The following is a 13565-nucleotide window of genomic DNA, read 5'->3' on the forward strand; positions in this document are numbered from 1 at the left end:
CCCTAAACAATCAAATAGAGAAAAAAAAACTTAAAAGGAAGAAAAATAAGAACCTAAAAAGAAAGAAAAAGAACTCTAGACAGCTCAACTAACCATTAGTATATCAAATTCAAATATACACATGAATAATAACAAAATTTCGGGTATAATATTATTTAAAACTTTTTTTTAGTTACATTTTCGTTTTGATATAATATGTCGGGTACCTCTTAGGCACACATGAAATAGAACTATCTCCTTGGCATTGACTTATTATCCCAGACAAAAGTGCACAATAATTTGCAGAATTGAAAGTAAAAAGAAAGGAAACAATGAAGAGGAAATGGGGTCTTATCTAAATGTAGAAAAAAGTGCATTCCACTACATAATGTTGGACTAAAGTAAGAATAAGCAAAGGCCCAAAATATGCTATTCAAGTCAGTGCATGGTAGCCAAACATGGGATTTTCTTGCTTTCCTTATGTTTGCCACCAATGTCTCTTCTTTGGTCACCCCCCTCTCTCTAAAACAAACAATTTTCATTTACAATTAATTTCCAAAAATATATTTATATAAGATTAGAGTTCACTTACAGTCTTACACAGTTAATAACTTTTAGTTTTATATTAATTTAGGACTACTGAAATTATCAAATATTCAACGATTCTAAATTAATGTATAAACTTTTAATTTTACTTTGTGTGTCTAAATCTTATCTTTTATATATATATATATATATAAGACTTTGTGTGTGTTTGATTTATAACGAATGAAAATAATTATATCCACACTTAATACATATTTTATAAAATATGTATCAATGATAATAAATATTTTATTAGTGAGATTACAACATTATCACTCATTCTTTAATTATATTAAACAAATTAAAATAATTATAACTTCATTTATAAAATATTACTTTGTTACTTATGCATAAAATAATTATTGTGATATATTGCCACATTCTTTCCGTTGTTATCCTAAAATATTCTTGAAATACTTGAGATTTTAATATAAATTTTTTTCTTTGACTCGCTTATTGATACGAGTTTGATCTATAAATTTCTTAAATCTTATATTTTAGATATGATATTTGTCAGGTATTTAAATATAATATTTTAAACATGCACTCATTGAATGATTGAAGACAAAACTTATATATGCTTGTTGTTATCACAATCTGAATCGATTCATGTTTAAGTAAAAAGCTCATAAAATATTGACATTGAATGAGACTTTATCACCGGCCAAGCTGATCAAATCGCGTGGGAAATGAATCCTTTATTATTGCAATCCATTGTTGGAGGCAACTTAAAACATTCATTATCAATTTTCCATTTTTAGTAATTTTTAAGGAAAAGAAAAAGTTAATTTGGATTTTTAAAACATTATGTAGATACAATTATTTGAATTTAAAATATCTAAAAAATATTATTTTATTTATCTACTAAAATCACTTAATAAATTCAAGACATATACTATATGCATGAATATAAAAATTATTATGTTACACATGTACAAACATATTATAAAGGTAATGATTGCTCCCTTATCAACCTATGGAACGAGGATGGCGGAAGCTTGTTGACGTGCAAGCTATTGACTCCAAAAAAATTTCTTTTATTTGAAACAAAAAAAAAATAAAATCTTATTCATTGTATGAATCCTAAAAGTCATAGGATTTGTCTTTTTATTTTTTTTATAAAGAAAATAAATGCCTAAAATAATTACAATTTTGTTCTTCGTATGAATCCTAAAATTCTAAAACATGAGTCTAAGCCTAAAATTGAAGATTATTAAAACAAAGTCATCATTGATGCTGTATCCATTGAAAATGACTGCTACAAAAATGAGCAGAAAATAAATGAAAACAGTGAAACATAATGATTATAAGAAAAAACAAATAAAATGTTCTTTAGTAGTAAAATAAAAACATATTAAATGCTAAATAAAAAATAAGTAAATGAGTAAAGTTAGATTAGTCGATTAGAGAGAAATTGATAAGACTATTTGATTAATTTTTTTAATATATCTTTATTTCTATTTTGAATATTTTTTTAAATAATTTTTTAAAAATAGACTATAATATTATCATTGATATATTATATAATTTTATATTTTCACGTCTTTAAGAATTAATATTATTAATAAAAAAAAACCAACAACCAAGTAGTAAAGTGGGATGAGGTATTAGGTCCCTTAAACAAGGTTAAGGGTTTGAATCCAGGCGTTTGTGAATGGAGCAAACTGGGTTGGGAGGGTCGCCCTCGCCTCTGCAGTACTCGATCTGGTTTAGTCTGTCAATAGATCGGATATCAGTGATTAATTCAAAAAAAATATTATTAATAAAAATACCAAAATACTTTATAATAAAATTTCAATATCAACTTTAATAATTTTTAAAGCACTTACCAAGTATATATTTAAACCTGTTAATTTAATTTCATTCAAATGCAATGTCGTTTGATGTACACTTTCTTTCTTCTTTTATTAAGTTTGGGCAATTACCAGTAGCGTTATTTGTTTTAAAGATTTTTAAATTATTTAATAATGAATGCTCAAATACTCTGTAATCATTAACTTAAAACCTCTAAAAATAATAATTATTCATTTAATCACTAAAGTCGTTTAATTCGTGACACTTTGATATACACTTAAAACAATGTTAATGTTAATTATTTTTATATCTTAATTATTAATTCTTTTCATGTATATATATATGTGCACCAAAATATAGGAGTGGACAATAATTTTTAATATATGGAATAAAGAAAGATTGATGTAAACCAATAAAAAAAATTAACTGACCATATTTCCATATGTAATGTGGTAAGGGGGATGTAAGGTAGTAGGTTGCCCCCAACGCCAGGTTGAGAGCAGCTTCCGTGGAAAACCTCCATTATATAAATTGCCCTCAGTGGGACACGACCACAAGGTTAAAAACATTGCGCTCTACCAACTGAGCTAGACGGGCAATTCATGATGTAAACCAATAAGATATGCATAAACTATATGCTACCAATTAAGAGATGAGAAAAGTGGGATTTGTTTATCAATTAAAAGCTTAGTTTGTAATGAATAAATCAAATGAGGTCTATTTTGACGCCATTCCACCGCGCAAAACATGAGAACCAACGTATTTAAGCCTTTAAGCCATTCAAAAAAATAATAAGTATGACGTTTCCACGAAACAATAATCCATTAAAACATATGTACCGCTTTAGTAATTAAGTCTCAGGTCAAGTCATTTTATGATATTATTTTGATTATAGAAAATCAAATGTTGTATATCTTTCAAATATTCTTCACGTGTCATCTCTACTAGGGGTGTGTAAAATGATTTGATTTGTTGATTGATCTGAAAATTTAGATATCTGATCCGTTTTTTTAATTTTTGGATAATTCAGATTGGATACTCAAAAAAACTTCAGATAATCGGATCAAATAAATTCCACTTTCAGATTATCCAAAAATTCGAAAAACTGGGCTTTTAGATTTTGGATAACTTTAACACATAAATGAGTAACCCACTAACCTATTAAAGTTCTAACGCAATAAAAATTAGAATATTTAATTATTTATTTTGTATAGTTGTAAAACCCACAGACCGATGCGGGTGACCCGATCCGATCCGAGGTGCCACATTAGGGCCATCAGAGCGACCTACAGTAAAATTTCGGAATTTTTTTTTAAATATGTAAAATCATAAAACAATTTATAATTAAAATACAAGTTCGGAAAACTATTCATATATTACAGGCATAATTAAAATCATACATGTTCATACTCGTTATAAAAACCAAATGTGACCTACATGCCCCCTAACTGCGCTTGTACCGTACTCTGCAAGCAAAGCCGAATGAAACTCATTTACCGATGTCGATAGATGTACTGGATCAAATCTTTTAACCTAAAATAAAAAGTAAAAAGAATGAGCTTAAGGAAACACAGTAATACAGAACTAACAAGTGATGCTGAAGGACATGCAAATAAAGGGCAAGCATAATTTTCCTTATTGATTTAGACGTCTACAGATTTTTGTGATGAGCTGATGGTTCCACTAATATTTCAGGTAGTAAACGACATGAAGCTTACAGTTCAGAGGACTAGGTTCAGGAGATCAGAATAGGGTGTATAGTGTGTTCCCACAAAACCAGTGAAAAGGTACAAATCTTTTTAAAACAATAACAATTTAAAACATATTTTTAAAACCATAGTAAAACCCTCCAACCAAACACCTTTATGCAGTTCCCCAGAACTGCATCCATAAGGACTTACCATAAACATACAGCAAAGGAGTTATCCTAAAGGAATGCCTTGGGACCTATGGGCCTACCTAAGGGTCTTCTTAGCTCCGTAAGGATTTACCAGCCTGATCAGAGCTGAACCTCCATACTATCTGGCAGAAATCAAATTTAACACTAAACAATACTATCTGGTTTGTGATCCAGAAAAATCTCGTAAGTGTGACAATGAAATAAACCATATAATTGCCCTCCACCCGTACACCATATGCAATCCCATGATTTACCCAAGGGAGTGCCTTGGTGCCTGAGAGCCTACCCAAGAAAGTTTCTCGGGGCCTCGAAGCCTACCTAAGAAAGTTTCTCGGGGCCTCGGAGCCTACCCAAGGGTCACCTTAGGTCCGTAAGGAATTATCAACTTGATTAGAGTTGAGCCTCCATACTCCAGCCTACCCAGATAGTGTCCCAATAAAACAGTTCAAGTAGTAACCAATATATCCCCTGATCCATAAATCATGAACGGTTATATTTTTTCAGTGAAAATGGTAATCAAAGAACACATACCATGTGGTTGTGGTTCATAAACCAGTAAATCAATAAATCATAAGTTTCGGTGAAACACATTTCAAAATAGACAAAACAATCATGTAGTACATAGGGAACACACTAGAGGGTCCAATTATTTTCTGGAGGTACTTAGCAATTATCAAGTGGAGACCATGAAACCTCTGTAATTTAATAGGATTTTATAATCAATATCCCTATAAAAAGGGGGTTTGATAGCTAATAGAGTCATCAATCATTCAGGAAGTGATTTATCAAAATCATACAATATTTGAGATATTGTTCAGAGGCAATTGAGTATCAGGAAGGCATTCAGAATCTTTTATATCCGAATTATTGAAGATTTAGACATAACATGAGTGTTCCCATCATTCAGGCAAATCAGGGGCATTTTAGACATTTGATTATTGGAGAATTCTTAGTAATTTAATCTAATAAAATTAGAGCGATGATTTGTGGTATTTAAGAATATATATTGAATTATCAATATTTCAAGTCCAATTGAACCAAAGATCCTAACACTGCGATACTTGTCAATCATTCAGACCATGATAATTCATTATTATTCACTTCTTATTACTGACTGCACCAGCTGATCTGATCAATATCATAATCATCCTTGATCATTTCTTGAGGAGACTAATAGGTACCCCGTTGGTATTTATTTCATTTCTACGTTGTAAAAGTATCCCAAAATGTACGACGACTTGGGTTGTAGTCCATAACCTTTAAAAGCAGTACATCATTTAGGTTCAACGATGTTCCCATAGTCTATCCAACGACATTCACTTAATCCAAGTCATAAAGGTATTTAGGTCATCTCGGTATTCGGGGTTATTTTAGTCATTTTGGGGTCCAGGCACATTAGTTATTTCAAAACTTGAGAATAATCCATCATTTAAATACTTAGTGATGTGTCACTTCCAATAATCTAATATTCAAATGATCATTCAAAAATAAGGGGATCGCAGTATTAAGAATTTTTAAATGTAAAAGTTTATTTTTGGGGTTTTTTAAATAGATCAGGAATTTAATTCGGCGATTTCAAGGTTCAAGCGAATCAAGATTTGAGTTCTCACGTCATTTCCACTATCATAGCAATCCATAGTCCTTTTTTACATTTTAAGCGTATTATCGTCATTCCATTCAATTCTGTTAGTGGCATTACTTCCGATAAATTAAGCTTGAAAGAATTCTAGTTCTTTTAGAGTTCAGGGTATTTTGTTCATTTGATCATTGGAGGTTATTTTAGTTATTTCGTAGCTCAAGGATATTTCAGTAATTTCTTTTAATCCAAACATATGCACTTTTATGATAATTGGTCAAGTATGTCATTTTTGGGTTATTTTTGACCATCAGGGGAAGTCTTGGTCTTTTACAGTAGAAGGGCATTTTAGTAATTTCTAATCCAAATATTCCCGGTATTCAACCTTTAAAGAAATTAATCAAAATTTACAAATCCTGAAGTCAATTCATTTATTAATGAATCACTGAACTTAATTATTTCCTATCGATCTTTCAGTTTCATATACGAGCCTCTGAGTCTTATACAATTTACTGTCTTTTTATCGAAATTCTGTTCAAGTCCAAAATAAATAAATTTTACCCAAAGATCAATCATTTCATTGATGTAGTTACCAATTATCAACAAGTTCCAGAAAGCATACAATAGGTAGTAAAGTATTACCTCGATTTTTGTGCTCCACCGATTACACATTTAAACTTCATTCGATCACTCTCGAACTTAAGTTCAACTTCCAATAATTGCTCGAATACATAGTGTTGAAAACATTTTGATATTTCGATATAACAAATTAAGTTAAATGAATTTTAAGATTTTCCAAAATGATTTTCTAAAGTATGTTCGATAAATTTATTCGAATATAAAAACATTACTCCAAATATTTCAAAAATCATTTTAATCCTTACTTAAGTGTAAAATTAAGTTTTAATCTTAAAACAATTTCAAAATAATCTTTCAAAATATTTCGAACCATTTCAAACCCAAAATTTCCAGATTGCTCAGAGGGAACCGATTCCCTCCCATAGGGGGTACCGATTCCCCCCTGAATGGTTTGACTCCGAGATTTCCAGAATGCTCAGAGGGAACCGATTCCCCCATAGGGGGTACCGATTCCCCCCTGTTAACGGTCGAAATATTTGAATTTTACACTTAGGGAACCGATTCCCTATAAGGAGGAACCGATTCCCCCCACGCTCCAAGCTGTTTTATTAATTGTTTTCACACACGTCTTCATTAATTATCCCCAACGTTCAGAAGTAATTCAATGTGTATTTAACAAGTTCTAAAGCCCTTGATCAGCAAGAAATCATAGAGAATTTTACACTTAGGGAACCGATTCCCTATAAGGAGGAACCGATTCCCCCCACGCTCCAAGCTGTTTTATTAATTGTTTTCACACACGTCTTCATTAATTATCCCCAACGTTCAGAAGTAATTCAATGTGTATTTAAACAAGTTCTAAAGCCCTTGATCAGCAAGAAATCATAGAGAAACAAGAGAGAAAGCATCAAACACAAAGTTTGTGTAATTCAAGCCAATTTTCATTCAATATTCATTTGCTTTCAAAGAACACTTATTGTGCTCATTTGTAATTTTTTGAGTGTTCTTTTCTTGTTCTAGAATTGTGCAAACATCTTACCTTGTGAGGTTTTCTTGTAAGTTTGCAAATTGTAATCTTCTCTTTGGGAAAAAGGGTGGTTCTCAAGAGTTGGGGTATACTCTTGAGGGAATTGTAAGGTTATCTCTTTGGCCTCAAAAGAAAGAACAAATTAGTGAATTTGTTTTTAATTGCCAATTCACCCCTCTTGGCCGATTCCGTCAATCGATTAACTCAACAATTGGCATCAGAGCCTAACTCATTTGAAGGTTTTATCGCCTCTTGAGTCGATTCGGGAAGAGTTATATCGATTATTAAAGTCATCAATGGCCTCCGCTTCAAACTTCGACTCCGGTCTCGATTCGATGCCCGTCAACAAGCCTCCTTTCTTCAATGGAGCTAACTATGCCTATTGGAAGAATAGAATGATGTACTTCATTCAAGCAAGTGACATGGGAGCATGGAATGCTGTAGAAGAAGGATACATCAAACCTCTCACTCATCCAAGGTTGTGGAGTGAAGGAGAGACAAGAATGTTCCAGCTCAACTCCAAAGCCATCCATATTATTTTTGTGCTCTTGGACCAGATGAATACGGAAGAGTTTCATCGTGTAAACCGCCAAAGAAATATGGGACAAACTTCAAGTCACACATGAAGGTACAGATGAGGTAAAGAAATCAAAAATTAGTATTCTAACGCATAGCTATGAAAATTTCAGGATGAAACCAAATGAAGACATCAAAGCTATGACGGATAGATTTTCAACGATTGTCAATGGTCTCAAATCATATGGAGAGATCATCTCAAATGAAAAGCTTGTGAGGAAGTTAGTCTACTCCCTCCCAAAATCATGGCAATCAAAGAAGACGGCAATCATCGAGTCTAAGGACCTATCGTCCTTAACTCTTGAAGAACTTATCGGTTCACTCCTCACTCATGAGATCATGCTCGAAGATGAGGTGGACCTTGATAATTGAAGAGACACCAAAGGAAAGGAGAAGAAGAAAAATATTGGAGTTGCTCTCAAATCCACAAAAGATGAGTGATTCTAATAATGATGATGATGACGAGGAAATGGCATTGTTTGCCAAACGGTTCAGAAAAATGATGAGACCTTACCAAGGAAGAAAATTCAAACGAAACGAAGGCCTCAAAAATGAACCAAAAGAGAAGGACCCAATCATTTGCTATGAATGCAAAAAGCCGGGCATGTCAAATATGATTGCCCACAATTGAAGAAAAAAGGTCAATCAAGAATAAACAAGGCTCATGTGGCTACATGGAGCGATGAAGAAAGTTCCGATGAAGAGGAACAAGAAGTAGCAAACTTGTGCTTGATGGCATTCGGGGAAGATTCTAAGGTAACCTCTAACTCATCCGATTTTGATGATTTATCTTATGATGAGTTATTTAGGAGTACAATGGGTTGGCTTCGGATTATGAGAAATTGTTTTTAAAATATAAAAATGATGTTTTCAAAATTGAAAAATGAAAACAAACTCATATCCAAAACCAACAACGATCTTGAAAGTAAAATCAAAGATTTGCAAATCAAACTAGAAGAGTTTGAAAAGAAAAATTTAGATTTGCAAAATTTACTTTCAAAGATCAATGATGATCATCAAAAGAAAATTGATGATCTTAAAACTTCTTTTGATAAAGTTGGAACAAAACATTTTGAAAGAGGTGGAAATTCAAAATCCAACTTTGTTAGAAAAAGTTTTAGAAACTACAATCATAGAGGTCCCCAAAGAACCTCTAATGGTAAAATCATTAGAAGTATGTGGGTTCCTAAAGAACTCATTACTACTAAAGATAAAAATATCCTACACAAATGGATACCTAAGAGGACTAGGATTTTGGAAACTAATGAATATGGACCTAAAAGAATTTGGGTACCAAAAATCAAAAATTAATCTATGTTTGTAGGGAAATGAGCATTGCTACAAGGCACGGGAAACAAATTCAAACCCATGGTACCTTGATAGTGGATGCTCAAGACATATGACCGGAGATAAAAGTCGGTTCATTGAGCTTAACGCCAAAAATGGAGAGAAGTGACTTTGGAGACAATTCAAAAGGTCACATTGAAGATATTGGTACAATAGGTAATACCTCTTCCATACAAATTAATGTTTTATATGTGAATGGATTAAAGCATAATCTTTTGAGTATTAGTCAATTATGCGATAAAGGATTCAATGTCTTATTTGAAATTAATGGTTGTAAAGTTATTGACATTGCATCTAATCGGATTATGCTTATTGGTCATAGAATAGGAAACATTTACATGGTGCATTTAGATTCTATTGATATGACTAATTTATGCCTAGTTGCTAAGGATGAGCATGATTGGTTGTGGCATAGGAGACTAGGTCATGCTAGTATGAGTGTTTTGCAACGGTTAATTCAAGGAGACTTAGTAAGGGTTGCCTAAGCTTAAATTTGATAATGATAAATCTGTGATGCTTGTGCTAAAGGAAAACAAAACGAGTTTCTTTAAATCTATTAATGATGTATCAACTAGTAAGTATTACAATTGATCCATTTATCTTTTTGGGCCAACTAGAACTACTAGCTTGGGAGGAAAACAATATGCTTTTGTCTTGGTAGATGACTATTCTAGATACACTTGGGTTCTATTATTAAGTACTAAAGATGAAGCATTAGAAAATTTCATCACATTTTCAAAAATAATCCAAAATGAAAAAGGTTACTCTATCACTAGTGTTAGAAGTGATCATGGAACTGAATTTGAAAATCTTGGATTCATTGAGTTTTGTAATTCTAATGGTATTAGCCATAATTTTTCAGCACCTAGAACCCCTCAACAAAATGGAGTTTTGAGAGAAAAAATCGAACTTTATAAGAAATGGCTAGAACCATGCTTTGTGAAAATAATTTGCCAAAATATTTTTGGGCGGAAGCCACAAATACCGCTTGTTATGTTGTAAATCGAGTAATGATTAGGCCAATTTTAAAGAAAACTCCATATGAAATTCTCAAAAATAAAAAGCCTAACATTAGCTATTTTCATCCTTTTGGATGTAATGTTTTGTTTTAAACAACGGTAAAGAAAATCTTGGCAAATTTGATGCTAAAAGTGATGAAGGAATTTTTCTGGGTTATTCCTTAAATTCTAAAGCTTATCGTGTATTTAATAAAAGTACTTTAGTTGTAGAAGAGTCTATACATGTTGTTTTCGATGATAATCCCCTTCCGAGGAAGGATTCTTCTGTTAATGATGATGTAGGTATTGTACAAGCAAATGACGTTAGACATGACGTTGGAATCATCATCAAAGGAAGAAACAAAAGATGAGGAAACTCATGATCCCCTCGAGAATCCAACCATTGAAGAAAGGGAAGTATCTTTTCCAAGAGAGTACAACTATGTCAATGGTGAAATTAGGTGATCCATCAAAAGGGGTAACTACTCGATCTTCTCTTAGAAATATCTGTAATTATGTTGCATTTATTTCATGTATAGAGCCTAAGAACATCAAAGAAGCATTAAAAGATGAACATTGTATTATGGCTATGCAAGAAGAATTAAATCAATTTGAGAGAAGTAAAGTATGGACATTAGTTGAAAGGCCTAGTAATAAATCTACTGTAGGTACTAGATGGGTTTTTAGAAATAAACTTGATGAAAGTGGTATTATAGGGAACAAGGCTAGACTTGTTGCTCAAGGCTATACTCAAGAAGGCATAGACTATGATGAAACATACGCTCCCGTAGCTAGGATGGAAGCAATTAGAATGTTATTAGCATTTGCATGTTTCAATGAATTTAAATTATATCAAATGGATGTTAAAAGTGCATTTTTAAATGGTTATAAAAGAAGAAGTGTACGGAACAACCTCCAGGTTTTGAAGATTCAAATTTTTCGGATCATGTTTTAAAATTGACAAAAGCTCTTTATGGTTTAAAACAAGCTCCTAGAGCTTGGTATGAAAGATTGTCAAATTTTTTAATTGAAAAGGTTTTTTAAAAGGAAATGTTGACACTACATTTTTAAAGAGAAAAGGTAAAGATTTATTAGTAGTTCAAATTTATGTTGATATAATATTTGGTTCTACTAATGATGTTCTTTGCCAAGAATTTTCTAAGCTAATGCAAAGTGAGTTTGAGATGAGCATGATGGGGGAGCTCTCATTTTTCTTGGGACTCCAAATCAAGCAAAGAAAAGATGGCATCTTCATTAATCAAGCTAAGTATGTCAAAGATATGCTCAAGAAGTTTGGACTGGAAAATGGGAAACCTCATAACACTCCAATGAGCTCTTCAACAAAGCTTGACTTAGATGAAGGAGGTAAATGTGTGGATGTTAAATTATATAGATCCATGATTGGCTCATTGCTTTATCTAACCGCAAGTAGACCGGATATTATGTTTAGTGTTTGCTTGTGTGCTAGGTTTCAATCATGTCCTAAAGAATCACATTTACTAGCTGTTAAGAGAATCTTTAGATACCTTAAGGACACTCCTAGTTTAGGACTTTGGTATCCTAGAGACTCTAGCTTTAGCTTGCATGCCTTTTCTGATACGGATTATGGAGGATGCAAATTAGATAGGAAAAGCACCTCCGGTACTTGCCAATTCCTTAGAAATATGCTAATTTCTTGGTTTTCAAAGAAACAAAATTGTGTTGCATTATCTACCACTGAAGCGGAATACATTTCAGCCGGTAGTTGTTGTGCACAAGTTTTATGGATGAAACAACAACTTTTTGATTATGGAATTGAAGTAGGTACCATTCCTATCAAGTGTGACAATACTAGTGCTATTTGTCTCACTAAAAATCCCATCCAACACTCTAGAACTAAGCACATTGAAATAAGACATCACTTCATTAGAGACCATGTCACTAAGGAAGATATAGTTTTAGAATATGTTGATACTTTGCATCAATTAGCGGATATCTTTACAAAACCCTTAGACAAGGAAAGGTTTTGGACACTTAGAAGAGAATTAGGTTTAACTAACCTATCTTTACTTAGTGTTTAAAATAATTTAGCACTTTTAATAAATACTGAAAAATGCTTATAATAATAATTTTTGATTGCATTCTTGCTATTAGTTAGGGGGAGTTTATGATTCTTAATGAAAATTAATTTTATGTTCAAATAATGTTTAAAGATTAATTTAATTGTTTGAACATAATTATTTTTCAATATATGAGTTGCCTATACCACTAGAGAAGATTAATTTAGCATTTTATGTGCTTAAAAGTCGGATTTTAGCATTTTTGTGCAGAGGGAATCGATCCCCCCATGAGGGAACCGATTCCCCATTTGAAGGGGAACCAATTCCCCCACAGGAGAATCGATACCCCCCTGGGGTTCTGTTAAATCGGGCAGAACACCCCAAAAACCCCAAAACCCTCATTTTTCTTCTTCTTCCGCCGTTTCTCACCCTCTAAGCACTCAAATCTCCATTCTGCCTCAATCATTGATTTTAATCGGAAATCACTTCAAATATCATCTCCTAAACTTGCAATCATCATTAAAATCGTGCAAACAACATCTAAATCCCCTTAATCTTCATCTTTCAAGGTAATTTTTTCTAAACTCTCTATTTCATTGATTTTGAACATATGATTAGTTTTAATTAGTTCTAGGTTGAAATAGTGATCGGGCATTGATTATTTAGTGATTAGAAACTAGATGTTACAACTAATTTCATCAAAAACACAAGAATTTTCCAAAAGTTTTTAATTTTTCGAAAAAAAAATGTTAATTTTCAAATTATTGTGTTTTGATTAAATTATGTTGTTGTTATAAAAACTATACATATATTGTTTCTCAAAACCATATTTTTCAAAAGTTTTTCAAAAACTTTGCCCATTAGGATTGGTTTAGAGAACCTTGAAATATTGAGGACTCATTTGAGTTTTGGGATTAATTGAATTGCATACATTTGTTTTTAAAATTGCAGGTTATCAATTCTATTCCGATTTCCTAAACCATGTCCAATCCTAAACGTGCTAGGTCTTCATCTAGTCATTCTAGTCGTCAAACAAATCCTCCTCCTTCCTCAAATCCTATTCCAAATCTTGATCCTAACTTGACTATCCAAAATTCTGTTTCAATCAACCGGGTCCTAAAGATTATCGTTATTGGTTTTATCAATATTTTGACTCATATAAGAT

This window comes from Hibiscus syriacus, unplaced genomic scaffold (genome assembly GCF_006381635.1).
Source record: "Hibiscus syriacus cultivar Baekdansim isolate YM2019G1 unplaced genomic scaffold, ASM638163v2 tig00110015_pilon, whole genome shotgun sequence".
NCBI lineage: Eukaryota > Viridiplantae > Streptophyta > Magnoliopsida > Malvales > Malvaceae > Hibiscus > Hibiscus syriacus.